The sequence below is a fragment of the Empidonax traillii genome, unplaced genomic scaffold, assembly GCF_003031625.1.
Source record: "Empidonax traillii isolate 1590-97213 ecotype Southwest subspecies unplaced genomic scaffold, ASM303162v1 scaffold1060:size1239554, whole genome shotgun sequence".
Taxonomy (NCBI): domain Eukaryota; kingdom Metazoa; phylum Chordata; class Aves; order Passeriformes; family Tyrannidae; genus Empidonax; species Empidonax traillii.
This window is the reverse complement of record NW_020956253.1, coordinates 846,241-866,808: the sequence shown is the minus strand read 5'-3', so window position 1 is coordinate 866,808 and position 20,568 is coordinate 846,241. Positions and strand designations below refer to the sequence as shown.

Here is a 20,568-nt window from a genome sequence, read left to right as displayed (position 1 = left end):
TTTTTTTTTTTTTTTTTTTTTTTTTTTTTTTTTTTTTTTGACAGCATGAGGAGTCCTGTTAAAAGTTGCAAACAAACTCATTATTTTTCCCTGCCTCCAAGGCCACTGAGATTGTTGGGAGCTTGGGGCACATGACACACGGGAGGGGCTGAGAACGTGCTCCATTCCCAAAGGAGTGATTGATGGGAGATCTTGCTGCTTTCCTAAACTGTTAAGGAGGGTAGAAAGAACACAAAACTAGACTCCTTTACAGGTGCAAAGTGGGAGGATGAGAGGAAACAGGAAAGCATTTTTATTGTGAGTGTGATCAAAAATTATATTAAAAATTCAACTGGACACAGCCTTGAGCAACCTGGTCAAAGCTGGACCTGCTTCGAGCACAGGCTTGGACCACAGACCTCCAGAGGTTCCTTCCACTCTAAATTATCCAAGTTTCTACAATCTTAATATTCAAATACTTTCAATTCTACTATCCCAGGTTGCTCCAAGGCCTATCCAACCTGGCCTTGGACACTTCCAGGGATCCAAGAGCAGCCACAGCTTCTCTGGGCAACCTGTGCCAGGGCCTCACCACCCTCACAAGGTAGAATTTCTTCCTACTAGTTAATACAAATCTGCCCTCTAATATTCTATTCTATTCTATTCTATTCTATTCTATTCTATTCTATTCTATTCTGTTCTGTTCTGTTCTGTTCTGTTCTATTCTGTTCTGTTCTATATGATTTGCATTAATTTCATGTCCCAATGAATTCCCCAGAACTGAATGGGGGGTATCAATAACTGCCTTAAAATCAGAAGCAAATCCAAGCTCTGTTTTTGCTCAGTACGCCACTGGTACCATGTTTGTTCCCTTTGAGTCAGACACACTGTGGAAGCTCACTCTACTAAACCATTTTTTTCTTAGATTCTGACCATTTTTCCAGGACATTGTCTCCAGAACTTGTCTCCTTCATGACTGAGTACCTGCACAGTCTCTGGCTGATCAAACTTTACATGACATCAACACTGTTTTTCTGGGGAAGGTCAAGCCCTGTCAGCACAAACAGCAAAGAACCTCTTGCACCCACTGTGGCTGCAAACTGAGAGGGAATTCAGTGCCCAGCCCTTGTTCTCAGTACAAGAGTTGAACATTTTCTGAATTCCATCCTTCCCACAGGCAGCATCTTAACGCAGGATGAATCTCCTGGAATATGCGTCTCTCAGGGGGAAACAAATGAATGACTTTTCTCAGACTTAAAACATTCCTTTCTCCACATAACAGAGACGCTGCCCAGGCTGAGAGAGGGGAGGAAGTTGCACCGAGGCAAGAAAATGCACGTGGAAAAAATTGTCTGCAGTTTTTGTCTTCCAGTGATCCTTTCTCAACCGTTTTTATGGACATTTGCACCAACTGCACCCCAGTGACATCGCTGCTCCCGTGTCTAAATCTGACCTCAGCAACTCCACTGCTCCTCTGCCCGAGTTTTATCTATTTTAGTCTTATAAATGGCCAATGCAAAGAGTTTGAATTAATTCTGATGGGCTTTTCTTTTTTTTTTTTTTTTTCTTTTTCACCAAATGGATGAGTCCATTTATATCAGGACGGAAATGAACTTCCCAACAATTACATCCTCTGCAGCACTTCCTTCAAAAATGACATAATTCAGATGACAACACAGTCTGCAAGTCTTCCACCTCTGAACTTGGGCAGTACATGTTTGCTCATTATGCCTTTTTCTTTGATAAAGTGTGTTTTCCCATTCATCCACCTACCATTCCTGTGTCTCCTTGGTTTCCTATAAATAAACGGCCCTGGAATTATGGACAATAATATTTATATCTCGAATATTTTTGTTTACGCATTTCTTTAGCTTTAAATGCGTGAAGTTATTTACAGAACTGGAGGAAAAACACGAGGTCTGTTTTTCTGTGGGTATTTTCATCAGCGGAGGCAAAAATTCTGTGAAAATGCATTGACTTTTTTTTTCCCCCCTCTATAAAGGATTCCTTAACAGAAAGACACTGATGACATAAAAAGTCAAGCATAGATTAACTAAATCTCCCACAAACCTGAAGGAGTTGGGTTCCTGTGGCCTGAGCCCACCTAGAAAGTCCAGAACAAGTGAACCTCTCCCACCCCCTAAATAAGAGCAATATTTGCTGTTTCTTGTAGTTTCTTTTCCCTTTCCTGCATGATCCCAAAAGGACCCCAGGAGGAGCATTTTTGGTGGCTAACCTTCAACTCATGCACAAAGAAGAAACCACAAGATGTGCCAGTAAATGCATTTACGAATAAATTCAAATCACAGAACATGATCTAATCCTTCACCCTCGAGTTTCTAAAAGGGAACTGTTTTCAAGTGCTTCTCTGAGAGTTTAAAAGCAATGAATATCTGGAATTCAATTGTGAAGAAATGTCTCAGGGACCTTGGACAAGGGGAAACAGATTTTTGCTAATACTGCAACACAGCTGGCAGGTGAAAGGATTAACAAGGGCTTGGGCTTCTCAGAATGAACGAGGAGAGATGTGAAACATTAGCAACGAGAAAAACTAAGGGGGTGTGTTGAGGCACCTTAAACAGCTTCAAAATGCCTACTTTGCCCACGAGCAGCAGGTTGAATGTGACGACATGAAGCTCAACATGGGCAATTTTCCCTGTTCAGAACCATTTTGAAAGTAATTTGAGTATCAGTATGCTCCACTATTTCTGGGGCTGCAGTAAAGTCACATCTACCAGCTTGAACCTCACCAACCTCAAGCTCTAACTGAAGTTATTTTCCTGAGCTTTACTACTGGTTTTATCATAAACTACCTTTTGTGAGGCCTTTGGGAGAAAAGACAGCAGAGGAAATTCGTGGAATGCCTTTACTAATGGATCTCTTTGTTATCCTGTGTTCCCACCATCTGTTTCTTGAAAATACTTCTTGCCTCTCATCTTATACAGGAATCACAAGTGGGTTTGGAGACAGGACAATCTCAGTGCTACATCTCAACATAACACTTCACCTAAGTGGGTTTGGGGCTTGGAGTGGCTACTAAAACATGAGGATGTAAATAATGCAGAAAGCTCCAAAGCCAAAATCTGGGTCCTTGCCCAGTTCTGAGCAAACCGAGGCACGAGGTTTGGGCTGCTCCAGGTCCCTACTCAGATTTTATAACACCTAAAATGCAGGTGCCTGGCATTAATTCAGTACTTCAATTAAGCAGCAGAGGCTCCAGCTACCACCTATACCGGCATAAAAATGTGCCAGGCCTCGTTTTCTCCTCCTGAGGCCCAAATAACATGGCACAGCTACACTTTCTTCCTTCCCAAACATACTGGTTGCATCCAAAGAGCCGACTGGGAATAGCTCCTTGTCTGTCCAAGTTTCCTAACCATGCCTGGTCACTATCCAGGAGAGTTTCTGTCCCAGGAATCCTTATATCATTTTTATAGTGGGGAGAATGACTTTCCAAGTGCCCAAAACTCTGCTTGGCTCTCCAGGAAAATAACACTGACTTGGCCCAGGCACTTCTGAAGAGTAATTCAGAGTTGGCCTATTTGAAATTCCAAGCACAAAGATGGGTCAATCCACTTGATCTGAAGCTTAAACATCTGAATGAGGGGCTCCTACTACTGACATCCAACCCAGACTCAAAATATAAAATGGACTCCTGAGGCCAAATGTTTAACTAAGAAGAGCTCAGCTTTTTGAAAATCAATGGGGAAAAAAAAAAAATCTTCTCATGCAGCTGTTGGGTCCTGGCAGGAGAAAAACCCAATGTGTCATTATTGGAACCCAAAATGGTAGGTGGCATCTATTTTAGTAGGATTCATGTAAAATATGGTCCTAGACTCATAGAATCCCAAAATGATTGGGTTGGAAGGGACCTTATAGATCTCACTCCAACCCCCCTGCCACGGACAGGGACACCTTCCACTAGACCAGGTTGCTCAGAGCTCCATCCAACCCGGCTTTGAGCACTTCCAGGGATGTGGAAAAGGCAGGGATGTAGTTCTAGTTAATCCTTTAGGTTCAGGGAAAAGGTGGGGAAAATTGCCATTGAGGTAAACTGACTCCAGCCCTACTCTGGGATATGTTGCATTGTTCCCAAGAGGAGCTTCTCTCTTCCCATTGGTAATGGAGGAATCCTACCTGACACTTTTAGGTTAAGGCCATTAGTTTTAAACGGCTAAAGCAAAGTAAGACTAGTTCCCCCTCTGAGTACTTAATTAATCAAACTGATGTGCTTCTGTTCTCTGGTCCAAAACATGTTCCATCCCAGTTTACAGATCCTGGAGGAAAAATGCTGCTGCAAAGAAGTGTTCCTGGGTATTTAGCATGTTTTAGGTACCACAGACTGAGTGTTATTATCCTGTGTGCTGGAATATGCTCTTATTTTCCCCTTAATTAGAACTAAATACATTGAAAATTTATTTTATGGGTTGACAACCCCAAACGTTTCTCTGTAGTCTTTGTTCTTGCACCTTCCATTACTAAGGACTTTTCACTGTAAGTGCACACACACTGTCCATGACCATCCATACGGATATCCAACATCCATATCCAACAGTGGGGATATCTGCAACACATTGCCCAGAAGAAACCATCACACTAAAGCATTTTTTTAGGGCTCAGGAGATTCTAGAACCTCATGGAAGGTGAAGGTCTGTTGGTGGCATATGAACCACTTTCCTTTTCATGCCTTTCTTAATAAGCCAGAGCTTGGATGTGCCGATGGACTTTTCCAAGGAGAAACACTGGTCAATATTATGGTCTAGATCACAGAAACCATCAGAAGGACCACGATCAGTCAAACAGATTCCTTTAATTTAGTAGGTTTTACAAGCAAACATCACCTGTGGAGACCTTCACTCCAGGTACAGAGTGGTGGGGATTCCTGGAGTTCAGAAGACCTGTCAGGGGCATTGCCACTAATAAATCCAATTCTTTGGGTTGGAAGGGACCTTAAAGGTCATCTAGCAACAACCCCCTGCTGTGGGCAGGGATGTATCCTAAAGCCTCATGGTTAAATGTGTTTAGTATCAAACAGCAGAATGTGGTTTGCATTTTTAGTAAATTTATTGGGTTTCCCCTTAATGACTGGGATTAGGGAGTTGGGAAAATCAGATCTCCACAAAGTTAATACTTCGCTACAATTGCAGGTCCTGAGCTCTCTGGTGAGCAGTGATAAGGCCCAAGGGAATGGGTGGAGCTGGGTCAGGAGAGATTTAACCTGGGTATCAGGAGAAGGTTCTTCCCCCAGAGGGTGGTTGGGCACTGAACAGGCTCCCCAGGGCAGTGGTCATGGCCCCAAGGCTGCCAGAGCTCAAGGAGTGTTTGAACAATGCTCTCAGGGACAGGGTGGGATTGTTGGGGTGTCCTGTGCAGGGCTAGGAGTTGGACTGGATGATCCCTGTGGGTCCCTTCCAACTCAGGATATTCTGAGTTTCTCTGAACTGACTCATTAATTCACAGCTTGCTGCTGTAGACACGAAAACCATAAACCCATATTGCAGACTGAAGGCCAGAGTACCCCAAGGAATTGTGAATACGTAATCTGAAGCATTTGAAGACAGAGAAACTGAGGCCCAAAGAGTGTTTGACTCCAGAAAAAGTCACAGAGCACCAGGCTATGCACAGAAACCAGTCCCTGACCCCCCTGCTCCAACCTACCAGCTACTGTGAAACTACCTCTGTCCAAATAATCAGGCTGCCCAGAGAAACTGTGGCTGCCCCATCCCTGGAAGTGCTCAAGGCCTGGTGGGACAGGGCTTGGAGCAACCTGGGATAGTGGAAGGTGTGTTGGAACCAGAAGATCTCTAAGATTGCTTCCAACCCAAACCATCTAAAAGAGTTTCCTTTCGCAAGGTTAAAACCATCAGTCTTATTTTCTCCCTCCAGATCAGGTAAAACCAGCAAATTCAAAACTTTCCCTCTCCAACTTTCCCCCCCTCCCTCCCTACCTCCCCTCCCCGCTCCTTTCAGGGAGGCACATTTGGTATTTGTTTTTAATCCTGGCCGGTTTTCAGTTCGCAGAACCTGATGCAGGAGAAGAGTTACTTGATATTCCGAAGGCGTTATTTTAAGATGAAACAATGTAAATTCTGATTGGGGTGGCAGATGGCTGGCAGTTCACTGTTTGGCAAACCAACTGGTATGGTATGTTAGAAAGTCGGAGCAGCAGGTAGTACAGCTCAATTTGAAACGACCACAGATGCTCGGAGAGGCGCGGGGGAAGGGCGCAAGCTGGTCAGGAAATTAAGAACAGTAGTCAGAGCTCACAGGGGGAATAAAAAAAAAAAAAAAAAAGGGAAAAAAATATAAAAATGACAGTAATTAGCTGAAAGTTTTCTTCTCCCAATCAGCACTTTTTGGATGAGAGTTACGAGGGATGAGAGCGAGCCCGGCGCGATTCATGTGAACGCGGCGCTGGTTTCTGAGCTCTGCCCTCGTGGCTTTAAAGCTTTTGCACCGCTCACATCCCACGTGAGGAGTGGGGGTTTATACAAGCCCTGTGCTGCTCTTCACAGAGGGATGAAAGTCATCCCTGTTGTCCAAGCTGGCCTGGTGTCTGCCCAGTCCTTTCGCACTGCTGTGGCATCCATCTGGATGGACCGAGCGTTAGGTGGGACTTGACGTTCTTGGAGGTGTTTGCCAACATTGATCATGGAATCACAGAATCATGGAATGGTTTGGGTTGGCAGGGACCTTAAAAATCATCTCATTCCACCCCCTGTCATATCCCTTCAGAGACATCTTTCACTTGAGCCCAGGTGGCTCCAAGCCCCATCCAACCTGGCCTGGAACACTTCCAGGGATCCAGGGGCAGCCACAGCTTCTCTGGGCAACCTGTGCCAGGGACTCACCACTCTCACAGTCAACAATTCTTGCCAATATCCCATCTCTCCCTGCCCTCTGGCAGTGGGAAGCCTCCCCCTTGTCCTGTCGCTCCAGGCCCTTGTCCCAAGTCCCTCTCCAACTCTCCTGGAGCCCCTTTAGGCACTGGAAGGAGCTCGAAGTCTTCTCCAGATGAACACTCCCAGCTTTCCCAGCCTGTCCCCAGAGCAGAGGAGCTCCAGCCCTTGGAGCATCTCTGTGGCCCCCTCTGGACTCCTGTCACTCCAGGCCCTTGTAAAAAGTCTCCCTCCATCTTTCTTGAAGGCTCCCTTCAGGCAATTAGGTCACTTTGAAAACTTCCTTTTTCCAGGCTAAACAATTGCAATTCTCTCAGCCTTTCCTCACAGCAGAGGGGCTCCATCCTCCTCATCAACCTGTTGGCCACCTCAGGACTCACTCCAACAGGTCCATGTCCTTCCTGTGCTGGGGACCCCAGAGCTGGAGGCAGCTCTGCAGGATGGCTCTCATCTGAGCGAGGCAGAGGGGCAGAATCCCCTTCCTATGATTCCATGATCTCTGTTCCCATCAGCTTCTTTCAGAAGGCATCTGCCCTCCCCACCCGCTCCGCCACGAGAGGGGAGAGTCGTCTTCACCCGCTGTTGGTCTTTCCCAAATTGTTAACTCAGTGGGATGAGTTGCCCTCTGGAGCAGCCCAGCTTCCTGCACTCCCACAGGTTTCAGAGCTTAGAGGAAATGTCTCACTTTTGGTGGCTAAAAGTAGCTCTGCTGGATCCTGATGCAAAGGGTGGGAGATCTCAACAAGAGATTCATTCGAACTGTGGAGCAAAACTTTACACCTCCCCAGCTCGGCTAACCCAGGACCAGGGGCCAGCTGGCACAGCCTGGCCGTGCCCATGCTCTTCTGTGCTCCAGAACTGAGTAGCAGCATCCAAACTGCCTTTTGGGAATGGTGTTTGGTAGGTGCCAGCTCCCTAAGTGTGCTTGGGAAGCGTCTGGAAAGTTTACCAGGATCGGCCGAACAAGAAGAACATCCCTGGAAGTGTCCAAGGCCAGGCTGGACTTGGAGCTTGGAGCAACCTGGGATAGTGGAAGGTGTCCCTGCCCATGGAAGGGAGTGGAGCAAGATGATCCTTAAAATCCCTTCCAACCTAAATCATTCTGTGATCCCACGATGATGATTTTATGAACAGCAGCACCCACATGGCCAGGCCTGTGCCCTGGCCATGTTTATCAGCAAATCAGCAGCACAGATTTTATCAGCCCCTCCAGGCACCCCCAAATGCACACCCACAGCACCATTTCAGCAAGCCTGAGAGGGCTGTAAACTCCATCCTTGCACAGGGTCCATCCAAGGAAGGATCCTGGTTGTTCTCACAGCGTGACCACTTGGGTAGATCAAGGCTACACAGAACTTTAGAATCACAGGATCACTTAGGTTGGAAAAGCCCTCTGAGATCATCCAGTCCAACCATCCCTCAGCACATGGTTTAGCCACCACTAAACCATATCTCCAGGTGCCACATCCATGTGGCTTTTAAATCCCCCCAGGAATGGTGATTCCACCACTTCCCTGGGGAGCCTGTTCCAATGCCTGACCACCCTGGTGAAGAAATTGTTCCTAATATTCACCCTTAACCTCCCCTGGCACAACTTGAGGTTGTTTCATCCCATTTTCCCCTGCACAGATAATCCAGCTGTAAGACAGAGGGAAGCTCTCCTGTGGAAACACCTGCAAGGGTCAACCTGCTGCCAACCATCAGTCTTGACCTCACCTCAACCTTCCCATAAGCAAATAAGACAAACTGGTTTTGAACACCCTCCTCGATTCCTCACACCCTGCACTACAGAAGAAGCACTAGGGAAGAGTTGTTCATGACCATGTAGTACATGAATTAACTGATCAAATATTCCCTGGATGTTCTCTGGATGCAGGTTCAAGTTTTCCAACGTGATCATTTCCAGCCTGGAAGGTTCCTCCAGGTATTTTTCAGCCACGCTCGTGCTGCCTGCTGTACATCTCTGGGTGCTTAATGAGCTTTGAGAGGGGTTGAGTTGAAGAAAGTCCACTGAGAACATTCAATCAAGCAATCAACAGAATTAGGGAATGCCACAACTGGAGTTGTACCTGCACACTTCCACCTCCCAGACAGTAGATGTGGAGGAGACCTTCCTTTGATCTTGGATGGGGCTTGGAGCAACCTGGGATAGTGGAAGGTGTCCCTGCCCACAGCAAGGGGTTGGAACTGGATCATCTTTAAAGTCCCTTCCAACCCAAACCGTTCTGGGATTCACTGTCCCTGCAAAGATTTGCCCTGATCCAACTCCCCTGAAACGAACAAAGTTATCCACAGGAGGAGAATTTGGTTTTTAAGGCGATTCTGCTGTTTTCTGCTCTCTGTAATTTCATGGAGCTCCCTTCCAGGGCTGGTTTGTTGGGAAGGGGAGGCAGCCCTCCTTCATGGCACACTTACTCTGTTTAACATCATCTTCATCAACTCTAAATGATCTTTCCTCCCTCCAAGGTATGTATTTCAATATTTTAGCAAGCACATCGCGGTACATAAAGCTCTCCAAGCCCTTCCTGCCTACAATTCATGGAAATGAAGCAGTTAAGCACAAAAACAATATACCTGTGAACACACACAAATTGCAGACTGGCAGATGAGGCAATTAGATAGAGAGTTAATTTACAGGAAAAAACACAGGAGAGCTGGATATTTCCTCAGATGTACATCAGTATTCTAAAGCATTGTAGAAGATTATATAGGAGCACTGGATTGCTTTGCTCATACCATGATGTATTTTTGCTTAAAATTGTAGAAAATGTGTATACAGGGCACTCGATTACTTGGAAACTCGTCTGCAATCAGGAAATTAAAGATCCCTGTAAACCAAATTCAGGCAGGGGAAATATTAGGGCTGTCACTGCTCTAATGCCCAAAATGGCTCCTGAATGTTGAGATGTTGATGCAAGTTTTCTGTGTTATTTACTGAGGGAATTTCATAGGTGCCTGGCACCTCAAATTAGAGAGCCATAAAAAGTGTAGATTATTGTTGAACAGCTGGGAGAAGGGAGTAACTCACATCCCCCAGCTTTGGGCACAGGAGACTGCTGACATCCCTCAACAGGCTGCAGGGACAGGAGGCAATTCCATGTGTCCAAGTCCCAGCCTGTGCTGATAAAGAGCCCTTCTTTCTCCATTAACTCCAGCAGGAACAGGGACAGAGCAGCTGGCTGAGTTACCTACCCAGATTTACCTCATTTTTACCCTTTTCTTTTTTTTTTTTTTTTTTTTTTTTTTTTTAAGCTGGAGGCAAAGCAGGAGTTTATTTCACCATATTGACCAGCAATAAACATCACAAGCATCACTACTCCCAATTCATCTGCAGCCCTGAGAACCTGAGAACCCCTCCTGCACATTCCCTGCTTCCCACTGGCTATAAAATAAACCACTTGGGCCACCCCCTCAGTGTTGCATCACCTTTGAAAGGCCTTGTCTTGAGGCTTAACACTATTAAATTTTCTTTATGGCCTCTGGAAAAAAAAACATAAAACCACCTCTGATAACATTTGGGAATGACACAAAGTTTGACATCATAATAAGTATTAAGGAGGATGAGGTGGCCATAAAACCAGCTCGGATTCCTTAGTACATTAGGCTCAATCAGCAAGGAAAGAAGGAATGGAGGGAACAAAGGATTACATAATGGAAAATAGCATCTGAAAGTAATTTAGGGGTCACAGTAGCCAAAAAGCTTAGCACTAGGATCCCATTAGGATGCCGTGATGAAAAGCACTAATGCAATTCACAGACATGTGCATAGCAGAGGAGGAGTAGGAGGAGAGAGTGACTTGATTTTCATTTACAGCAGCACTGAGACTAATGCTGGAATATTAAATCCACTCCTGCCAACCACGTTTTGAAAGGATGTTGAAAAAACCAGGGCCAGCGTTAGGAAGATTTGCAGGAGGAACGTCAGGACCGCAGAGCATGTCCCTGGTTTCCAGGGGACTGCCTTCAAATTCTGCATGCCCAGGAAACCCAGATTATCACAAAATCACTGAATGGTTTGGATGGGAAGGGATCTTAAAGATCATCTTATTCCAACCCTCTGCCACGGGCAGGGAACCTTCCCCTAGACCAGGTTTCTCCAAGCCCCGTCCAGCCTGGCATTGGACACTTAAGCTGTGATAAATTTTCCTCTGGCAGAAGGAAAAGTGATTGATCTGGGCATAGATCTGCACACTGATGAAAATTTCTAAGAAGAAAACATCCCCACTACTGTTGAATTCAATGAATGAGAATTTGATCTGTCCCAGAGCTTGGTACTTCATCAATATTTGACCATCGACATTTTAAAGCAACAGTTAATGAGGCAAATGAAAAACTTAATGTTACGTGGATAAAGATGATTAGGATCAAATTATGTTCATCAAAAGAAACTGCCTCTGAAATGCATTCCTTAAATGTCCCAAGGCAACCAGGGAGTGTCAGGAATGTTGTCATCTACTGCACTGACATATGCTTTGTGTATGTGGACTGAATTCCCTCCGGCCCCTGCATGACGGAACAGAGAATATCTTCCAGAAAAACCTGGAGTGACACCCAGGGTCAGGCTCAGACACCTGGATTCAGGTGTCTGCACGGACTGGAATCACTTCCCACACATTGACATTCAATGTATGGCCATTTGTGATGCCCTGGAGCATCTGAACCCTCTACAAGGGGCTGACGGGGACACACCTGAAGGATGGGGCCACCCAGAGGGACCTGGACAAGAAGGAGCAGTGACCCATGGGAATCTCATGAGGTTTAACAATATCAAGTGCAGGTGCTACCTCTGGGTCAGGGCAACCCCCAGGATCAACCCAGGCTGGGAATGAACAGATGGAGCAGCCCTGGGTAGAAGGATTTGGGGGTGTGGGTGGGTGAGAGGCTGGACATGCCCTGACCATGGGCACTCCCAGCCCAGAAACCCCCCCGTGTCCTGGGCAGCAGGGGAGGGGGGGATTCTGCCCCTCTGTCCCCTCAGGTGAGACCCCACCTGCAGAGCTGCCTCCAGCCCTGGGGAACAACAGCACAAGAAGGACATGGAGCTTTTGGAGTGGGTCCAGAGGTGGCCAACAAGTTGATTAGTGGGATGGAGCAGCTCTGCTGTGAGGAAAGGTTGAGAGAATTGAGATTGTTCAGCCTGGAGAAGAGAAGGCTTTGGGTTGACCTAAATGTGGCCTTTCAGTACCTGAAGTGAGTCCACAAGAAAGATGGAGAGAGACTTTTTAAAGGGCCTGGAGGGACAGGACACAGGGAATGGCTTCCCACTGCCAGAGGGCAGGGTTAGATGGGATATTGGGAAGAAATTCTTCCTGTTAGGGTGGTGAGGCCCTGGCACAGGTTGCCCAGAGAAGCTGTGGCTACTCCATCCCTAGAGGTGTTCAAAGCCAGGTTGGATGGGGCTTGGAGCAGCCTGGGATAGTGGAAGGTGTCCCTGCCCATGGTAGGGGGTTGGAACAAGATGATCTTTAAGGTCCCTTCCAACCCAAACCATTCCACAATTTCATGATCTACAACCTGCAGCTGCCCTGCACCGACCTGGACAGACAGATTCCCACCAGGATGAAGGTGTCAGAACATCTCCAGTGACACTGGATCATTTCATCCAGAGCAGATCACCTGGATCTAAGGGAAGAACTGAGTCTGAGATGGAGACACCTACATAGAAGTGTCCACATAGACGGGTCTTCATAGAATCCTGGAATGGTTTGGGTTGGAAGGGACCTTAAAAACCATCTTGTTCCACCCCCTGCCATGTGCAGGGACACCTTCCAGGAGACCAGGTTGCTCAGCTGTCGTGTCTGTCAGGTGTCTAAACTCCCTGTATGATTAAGGAAGACGTCATCACAGGACACAGGAGGAATTCCACTCTCCCTGAGCAGACATCTGGTCAACCTGCCCAGCTCTCTGGACCCCGTGGGCTCTCCTGACCAGTGCACAGGTGGTTCCTCCATGGAGACACTTGAATGCAGAAGCAGCATCTCCCCACAGATGTCATTTCCTGGCGTGCCAGCTCAGAAGGTAAAAGTTTAAAATCTGGTGTAAATCAGGACTGAATAAAAGACCAGGATGCGGAATCAAAGGGAATCCAGAGCTGCTCTGAGTAGGAGCACATACCAAAGGAAGCTGGAGGTGACAAAACCCACTCAGGTCAAGGATTTTGAAGGATCCCGGACAGAAGATGTGAAATAAATATAAACCAAAGAAGTGGTTCCTGTTTCACTCTGTTCTGGGGTAGCACATTCATCCTGATATCTGAACAGATCCCCCTGTTGTGGTAAATAGTGTCAGTCATTCTTGGTCCAGCATTCCCATGAGCCACCCAGAAATGCTTTTCCTCTGCTCTTAGAAAAACCTAAAATCAAGGAGCTCTCCATCAACAGATCCACATGAGAAGGAGAAACTGGGAAAAGAATGAAATACCAAATAAATTCTGATTATCTATAGAAAAAAAGACCAGATGATATTTTCTGCAACAACCTAAGACTGAACTTTGAAGACATGAGATATTCTCTAGCAATTGTATTTTTAGTTGGCCCATTGCTACAATAATTCATAATAAACTCTGAATATTATGCTGAGAAAACACTGGGTTTTGGCATGAACATCTGCCTACTTTGGGTTTTATTAGATGAGAAAGAAAACATTTTATAAGAGCAAGAGTATTTGCTTATCTTTCAGGGACTTGCAGACTTTCAAAACTGCCTTAAAAAAATCTAAATTAAATTGTTTGTCAGAAATCAGGTTCCTCCTTTACATGCTGTCACCTCTAACACAGAAAACACATCCTTTAGGTTTCCTTCTTCCCCCTTTTTTTTTTTTTCTTTAGGATACCTGCATTCAAAAGTAAGGGGAGGCTGAAAACACAAAGGATTGGAGGTTTTCCCCCACGAAATTATGAAAGCACAGGCTTTGAAGGGGGCAACCACCATAATAGGATGACACCCTGGCACACTGGGGGTTGGCAAAGTCGTTTCCTAAGGGACAAAGAAGAGAGAGAGGGGATGAAGACAGAAGGTCCAGGAAAGAATATCCTAAACAGGATTAAAAGCATTTCTTTTGAGAAAGAAATCCCAGAATGGTTTGGGTTGGAAAGGCCCTTAAAGCTCCATCCAGTTCCAAGGTCTAGAACCTTCCACTAGACCAGGTTGCTCAGAGCCCCATGTGGTGAGACAGGATGAACTCCTTGTTTCCCTTTAACCTCTCTATTCCCTATTTGAGATATACAGAAAAGAAAGGGCTGATCAGCTCCAAAATATCATGATTTCTGTTGATATCACTCAGGGTTCAGGGCTCTGTCCACCTTCACTCCCGTTTTAGGAGGATGCTAAAAGGCTTCTCTCCTATTTTACTGCAATCCTGAGGAACAGCCTCTGACTCAAACACCTCCCCCTAAAAAAACCATCACCCCCAAACTCATTATCCTTTAGCAGGAACTGCCTGCACCGTCATCTAAACCGGCACTGCAGGAACGAGGAAGAAATAAAAAGAAATAGTGTTTCAGAGGTTTTCCTAAGATAAAAGGGTTTTCCTTCGGAGTCAAACACACACCAGCCTTTGGAGGGACCCAGGGCAGGCTCCAAGTCCCCTTCCTGTGCCCAAAAAAATGCAGAGTACACTCTGCTGCACCCCCAGCTAAAGCCCAGCTTTAGTGAAGGCTCAAACCCCACCAGACACAGGTGAGAAGTGTTTAAGTGCCACGGGCAGGTGACACACAAGTGAAGTCCCCAGGACATGGGGCTGAGCTTCAATTTCAATTTTCAGAGTCCCTGCAAACCCCAGGGTACGGATAAATTACCTTTCCTACTGTTAGTCATGCCATGAACTTGCAAGAGATTTTTTTTCTTGATTTAGTCTATTAGAGAGATACAGAGTTTAAAAGTCCAGAGTCAGCACCTGGCTTATGCAATTGGGCATTTCTAACACACAGGCAATGGCCAGAAGCTATGAATTACTCTTAAAAGTAGAGCTAGCAGGAAAATTCCCTCCTCTCACAAAAAAGAAAAAAAAAACACAACCAAATAACCCAGATCAAATCAAATACGAGAATCACATTTTAATCTATTCTTACCCCACTGATTTTTTTTAACTGTCATGAAAAAAAAAAAAACACACACACACAAAAATCCAGATAATGGCTGTTTATACAGCACATACACACAGCCATATGTCAACATATAGATACACAATCAACAGTCTAAAGTGGATTTTTTGAGAGGCATCACTACCCAAAGATAAAAAATCATCCTAATGAGACAATTTCCCTTGGTTAAAAAGCACATTTTTGGTCAAGAAATATTTCTGTGCGAAATTTTCAGGGAAGTCTAATTTAGGTCTCTAACTTGCTGATGGTTCCAATCCTTTCCAGTTTCTTTTTCCTGGAAATCTAATCTCCATATGTAAAAGGGATAATAAGCCTTTTCTTTTAGAGAATGTGCCCGGAGCTGAAAGATGGAAATTTGAATCTCAGAGGCTGTAACTGCTCCATCCAAGAGCTGCTCACGGTGAATGGAACAACGCACAGTTGGCATTTATTGGAGTGGGATTCAGTGTTGACACTAGTCCAGCATTTTTCCTTGTGGAAGAGGTGGGGAAAGAATGGGATGCACTGCTGTAATTCCAGTGTGGATCCACCACAGCACTCTTTTATTGTGAAGAGAGAAGAAAAGGCTTCAGCGAGAGCTTCAAAGCTTCTCCCGGTGCCTAAAGGGGCTCCAGGAGAGCTGGAGAGGGACTGGGGACAAGGCATGGAGGGACAGGACAAGAGGGAATGCATTCCCACTGCCAGAGGGCAGGGAGAGATGGAATATTGGGAAGGAATTGTTGGCTGTGAGGGTGGGGAGGCCCTGGCACAGGTTGCCCAGAGAAGCTGTGGCTGCCCCTGGATCCCTGGAAGTGTCCAAAGCCAGGTTGGAACAACATGGGATACTGAAAGGTATCCCTGCCCATGACAGGGGGTGGAACTGGATCATCTTTCAGGTTCCTCTCCCCCCACAAATCATTCCATGATTCTCTGACTGTGCCATATGACCATCAAAAAATAAAGTTGCAAAGAGCTGCTCGACTGAGACGCTCAACTCCTACAAGTGCTGTGAGGCCGCAGCATCACTGCAGCACGAATGTACAGAAACCTCTGCCTGTGTTCCAGAAAATACCTGAATTATGTTTACATAAGGCTTTGACAAACGAATTGATACATAAAAGGTGAATGAAGTCATGTCTCTGCCACTGAGCTGCAAACCCAATCTGTTAAGGACACGAAAGGAGAGGTTTTTTCATATTTTTTTTTCTCTCCATTTACAGCTTTTATTTTTAACCTCTGGAAATGAAAACAGTTTACATCCGTTCCTATAAGGACTGGAATACAGGAGTACACAGTCTTTCTTAGAGAAGAAGTCAGTCTGCATTCTTTTTGTTCTTTGCTTATAAAAACTTGTGGGTTATTGAAAATGTGAGGGCAGCATAAGGAAATAAAAGGTATTAATGCATCTCTTTGTATGTGGAAAGACATAATGCCAACCATGTTCTCTCTTTCTCTCCACAAAGTATCCCCCTGGAAAGTTCTGGTTTTATATTTCTATGTATATACTCTTGAGAAAAGAAGTAGCCACAAATGCATTTTCAGAGACTTTTGGACTCGATGTCACGAAATCAAAGTGAAAATGATTTCAATAACATCGCCCAGAGCCTTCTCATTGTGGTGGCAGGGAACCATCCCTTGTTAAAGGACTTACAGGGAGCTGAGCACCTATTTAGACACCATTGTAAATGAAGACAATGCATTTATTTCATTGCTATGGTTACTAAATCAAGTCTGAAGTATAGAAATATGGTTCACAAGGGGGAAAAAAAAATAAAAAAGGAGGAAGGAAAATAAAATGATACATCGCTTTAGAAATGCAGAAGGAAGATCAAACAAACAGGCTGCACAGTTCAAGAAACAATTAATTATCAGAACTTTCACAACACAGTTGATATAATCTCATTGTCACCTGATTGCAGCCATTCTTCTACCAGTGCTGTCTCCCCCTCCTCACTTGTCCCCATCTTGTCTCTTGTGTCACTGCTGGGGTGGGAGAAAAAGCTGCTGCTTTTTATCTGTGAGACTGGGAAAACGATACATCCCTGCAAGGCTGAAAGCTCCAGGGGGTATTTTCTTCTGGCCACAGAGCTGGGCTGGGACAGACCCTCTCCTCCTCTCGGACATCTCCACGGGACCTCTTTGGTAAAAATGGAGCTGCAGCTGTGGGAGCCACGAGCTGCTGCTGTGGGAGCTGCTGCTCCCACCCAGCACACAGGATGGCAAATGCTCATCTCAAATGACTGGGCATGACTCTCAGTGTTTCCTGGGGTGATTTCCTAAATCCCAGAATCATGGGCTGGTTTGGGCTGGAAGGGATCTTAAGGATCATCCATGGGCAGGGACACCTTTCCCTAGCCCAGGTTGCTCCAAGCACCATCCCACCTGGCCTTGAACATTTCCAAGGATGGGGCAGTCACAGCTTCTCTGGGCAACCCCTGCCAAGGCCTCCCCACCCTCACAACCAGCAATTCCTTCCCAATATCCCATCTAACCCTGCCCTCTGGCAGTTGGAAGCCACTCCCTGTGTCCTGTCCTTCCATCCCTTGTCCAAAGTCCCTCTCCAGCTCTCCTGGAGCTCCTTCAGGCACTGGAAATGCAGAAGCTCAGAGGGCCAAAGAGTGAGAGTTTTCTCTAAGTGATACAACATCCCAGCACCCAGAGTTCCCCATCCAGCCCCCTCACAGCTGACAACTGACTCCTGCCCAGCAGGTTTGGGTTGTACTCTTCCCCACAGAAGGGAGCAGATTTAGCCCAGAGAGGTGACCCAAAAGTACCAAGGTCAGATGAGTTGCCAACAGAAATGGTCAACATCACATTTTATTGCTTTGAAATGCTGTAAAGCTGCCCTTTATATGTTGTCCAATCAGGTTGTTTAAGAACTTTTCTGAACAAAAATGAAGAAAACCAATGGCTAAGACTGTAAATCCCTCTTTCCTTCCTTTAATGGCACACGGTCAACAATTTAATTCCACTCACTCACTGGAGCTCCAGAGCTGCCAGTCAACTTCCATTTGCTTCACAGGAGCCTCATCAGAACAGATCAAAATTCAAGGCTAAAAACCCTGCACTCAAACTCCTGGGCAAAGAGGATGGGAGGCAAAGGGATGACACTCCTAGACAGGATGTACAGAAGCCAAGATTAATCTACCTGACATTCTGCTGCTGACTCCTCCAAGCAAATCCAAACAAATCCGGGACAGCACTTGCAGAAACAGCCTCTGTCTTATTTAGGCAAAGCCAGGAACTCGGCCACTGTGTGCCCTTGGCACCAAGAGAAATCTCTTTGCCGCAGCCAATTAGGAAGAGATCTGATTAATTAGGACTTCCTCATCCTTCTCCTCTGACCAACACACAGCACTGGATTATTTAACATATTAAATGGAGTTGTTCAGCTACGCTGCCTCAAAGAAGGGCTCTCGTGGAGTCACTGAATAAAGCCAAGGAGATCCAGATGGAATTAAAGCATTTAAATTAATGCTGTTCCCACATATCCAGTGTGAGAGCACAGCTGTACCCCAGCCATGGTTCTGCAGGGGATGGGCTGGCTCTGCCCTGTCAGTTCGTGTTGTGCCATAACTCCCCGACATGGCATGTTGGCACCGCTCCCTGACGCTGGCACAGCATGTGACAGTCATTGTCCCTGTGGGCTTCCAGAGGAATGTGCTGGAAAGCCCCCAGAGTGACTGAGGAGCCTGAACTTCGCTGAGTTTATTGGGGCTGAGCCCGTTCAGCCAGCGAGGGGATGTAGGAAAGGTCACCTCCTACTCCAAAAGGGATGAACAGAGCTAATGGGGAGAAAAGAGGGTAGCATGGAATGAGACTAATAACAAGGACAATAGACTGAATAAAATCCCTTCTTTTTATTCTCTGACACAAGATGCAGTTTCTGAAAGGAAAAAGGAACAGAAGACAAGTGCAGGTCTATGAAAATAACTTTGTACCCACTATGACCCTCTGAGATCTCTGCTCCTACAGATCAGGAATTCAAAAGTCTCCCTTCCAAAGTCTCTCTGTCATCCCAATCAAAACCAAATTGGGAATGGCTTTGCTGAGGCATTTCTGTCTGACTGAGCATTGCACCTGAGCAGGCAATTTCCATGAATTGGGAATGGCTGCCTCATGGATTGCAGCAAGGAAAAGTGGAGAGCGAATTGCAGGAACTGCTGGTCCTGGTGGATGAGGCACAATGTGCTCCCAGGCTGGGAGTTCTGCTGGGTCAGATCTTGGAGTGCTCTTGGCTCACGTCAAGGGCTTGGGAAGCTCTCTATGTCTCTGTGGCACTTGGGGACAGAGTCTAGTGGTGCTGGGTTATGGCTGGACTTTATGATCTCAGAGGGCTTTTCCAACCTTAATGATTCTGTGATTCTGTCTTCTCCAGACAGTACAAAGTCAGGTGCTGCAATGAACATTCAACACAAACTCTGCACCTGCTCTTCATCTTTGCTAAGGCTTGTTGTGAACTTGCTGCAGTTGCTGTGCAAAGAAGTCATAAATTGAGAATAAAAGGATCATGGAATCACAGAATATCCTGAGTTGGAAGGGACTTACAAGGATCATTCAGTCCAACTCCTGGCCCAACAGGACAGCCCAACAATCCCACCTGTCCCTGAGTGTTGTTCAAACCCTCCTTGAGCTCTGGCAGCCTTGGGGCCGTGCCCACTGCCCTGGGGAGCCTGTTCAGTTCCCAACCACCCCAGGTGGGAAGAACCTTTCCTAGAGATCCAATCTAAACCTTCCCTGACACATCTCCAGCCTTTCTCTCAGGTCCTAAGGAGCTTAAGTAATATCCATGTGATAAAAATAGCATCAGGACCCAGAATTTTATTAACATCCGAAATCCAAACACTCAAACTGAAACATCATGAGACTGATGGAGGAAAAGCAACCCCACAGAGAAATAAATCAGTGCAACTTTGAAGCATCTCTTAGTAGAAGATGACAAAAAATCACCTCATCCTACGCAAAAAGTTACATGAAAAAATGAGCTATTAGAGCCTGAAAGTCACTCAATATCTTGCTTGAATGAGCAGGAACGTGTGTTTCTCTTCCTAGAGGTGCCCAAAGGAGCAGCCAACAGAGAAACCTGCAAAAACTCAGGTACAAAGTGCTGAAAAAAAGAGGCTCCTTTGCAAGGTAAACTCGATTTCCCAAAGGGTATGAGTAAGCAGCCACTTCCCTCGCAGGCAAATGAAAGCCATGAGGAGCTTTCAAAGATGCCATTCACCAAACTGCCCTTAATGGGAGAGCAGAGGGGCTGAATCCAGGCAGGAAATTAAGAAAAGGGAGCAGGGACGGTCATTTTGATGAGGAGACTCAAAGAGAACAGAGGAAGGAAACAAGGGGGCTGTGCAGCACCGTGCTCTCCTTTGACTGGGGCCCATTAACTCCAGTCATTTAAGAGAGTGATGAAAAGAACGGGAACCTTTAAATAAAACACAACTTTTTTTCAAAGGCATAACTCTGAGTTTCAGAGTTTTTTCTGGAAAGAAATGCCAAAATACCTCCCAGCAGGACAGCCGAGCTTATGGTATATGGATTATCCAGTGATGGGAGTATTGTCATGGAAACATGATCTTTGTTCAGAAGTGATCACTAACTGCTGCTCTCCCT

General features: G+C 45.9%; 1 protein-coding gene across 6 annotated transcripts in view; it reads right to left on the bottom strand.

Moving 5' to 3' along the window:
- MSRA (methionine sulfoxide reductase A) overlaps positions 1–20,568 on the bottom strand; it is a 250,933-nt gene that overhangs the window by 43,788 nt on the left and 186,577 nt on the right. The gene's annotated exons all lie outside the window — the stretch shown is intronic.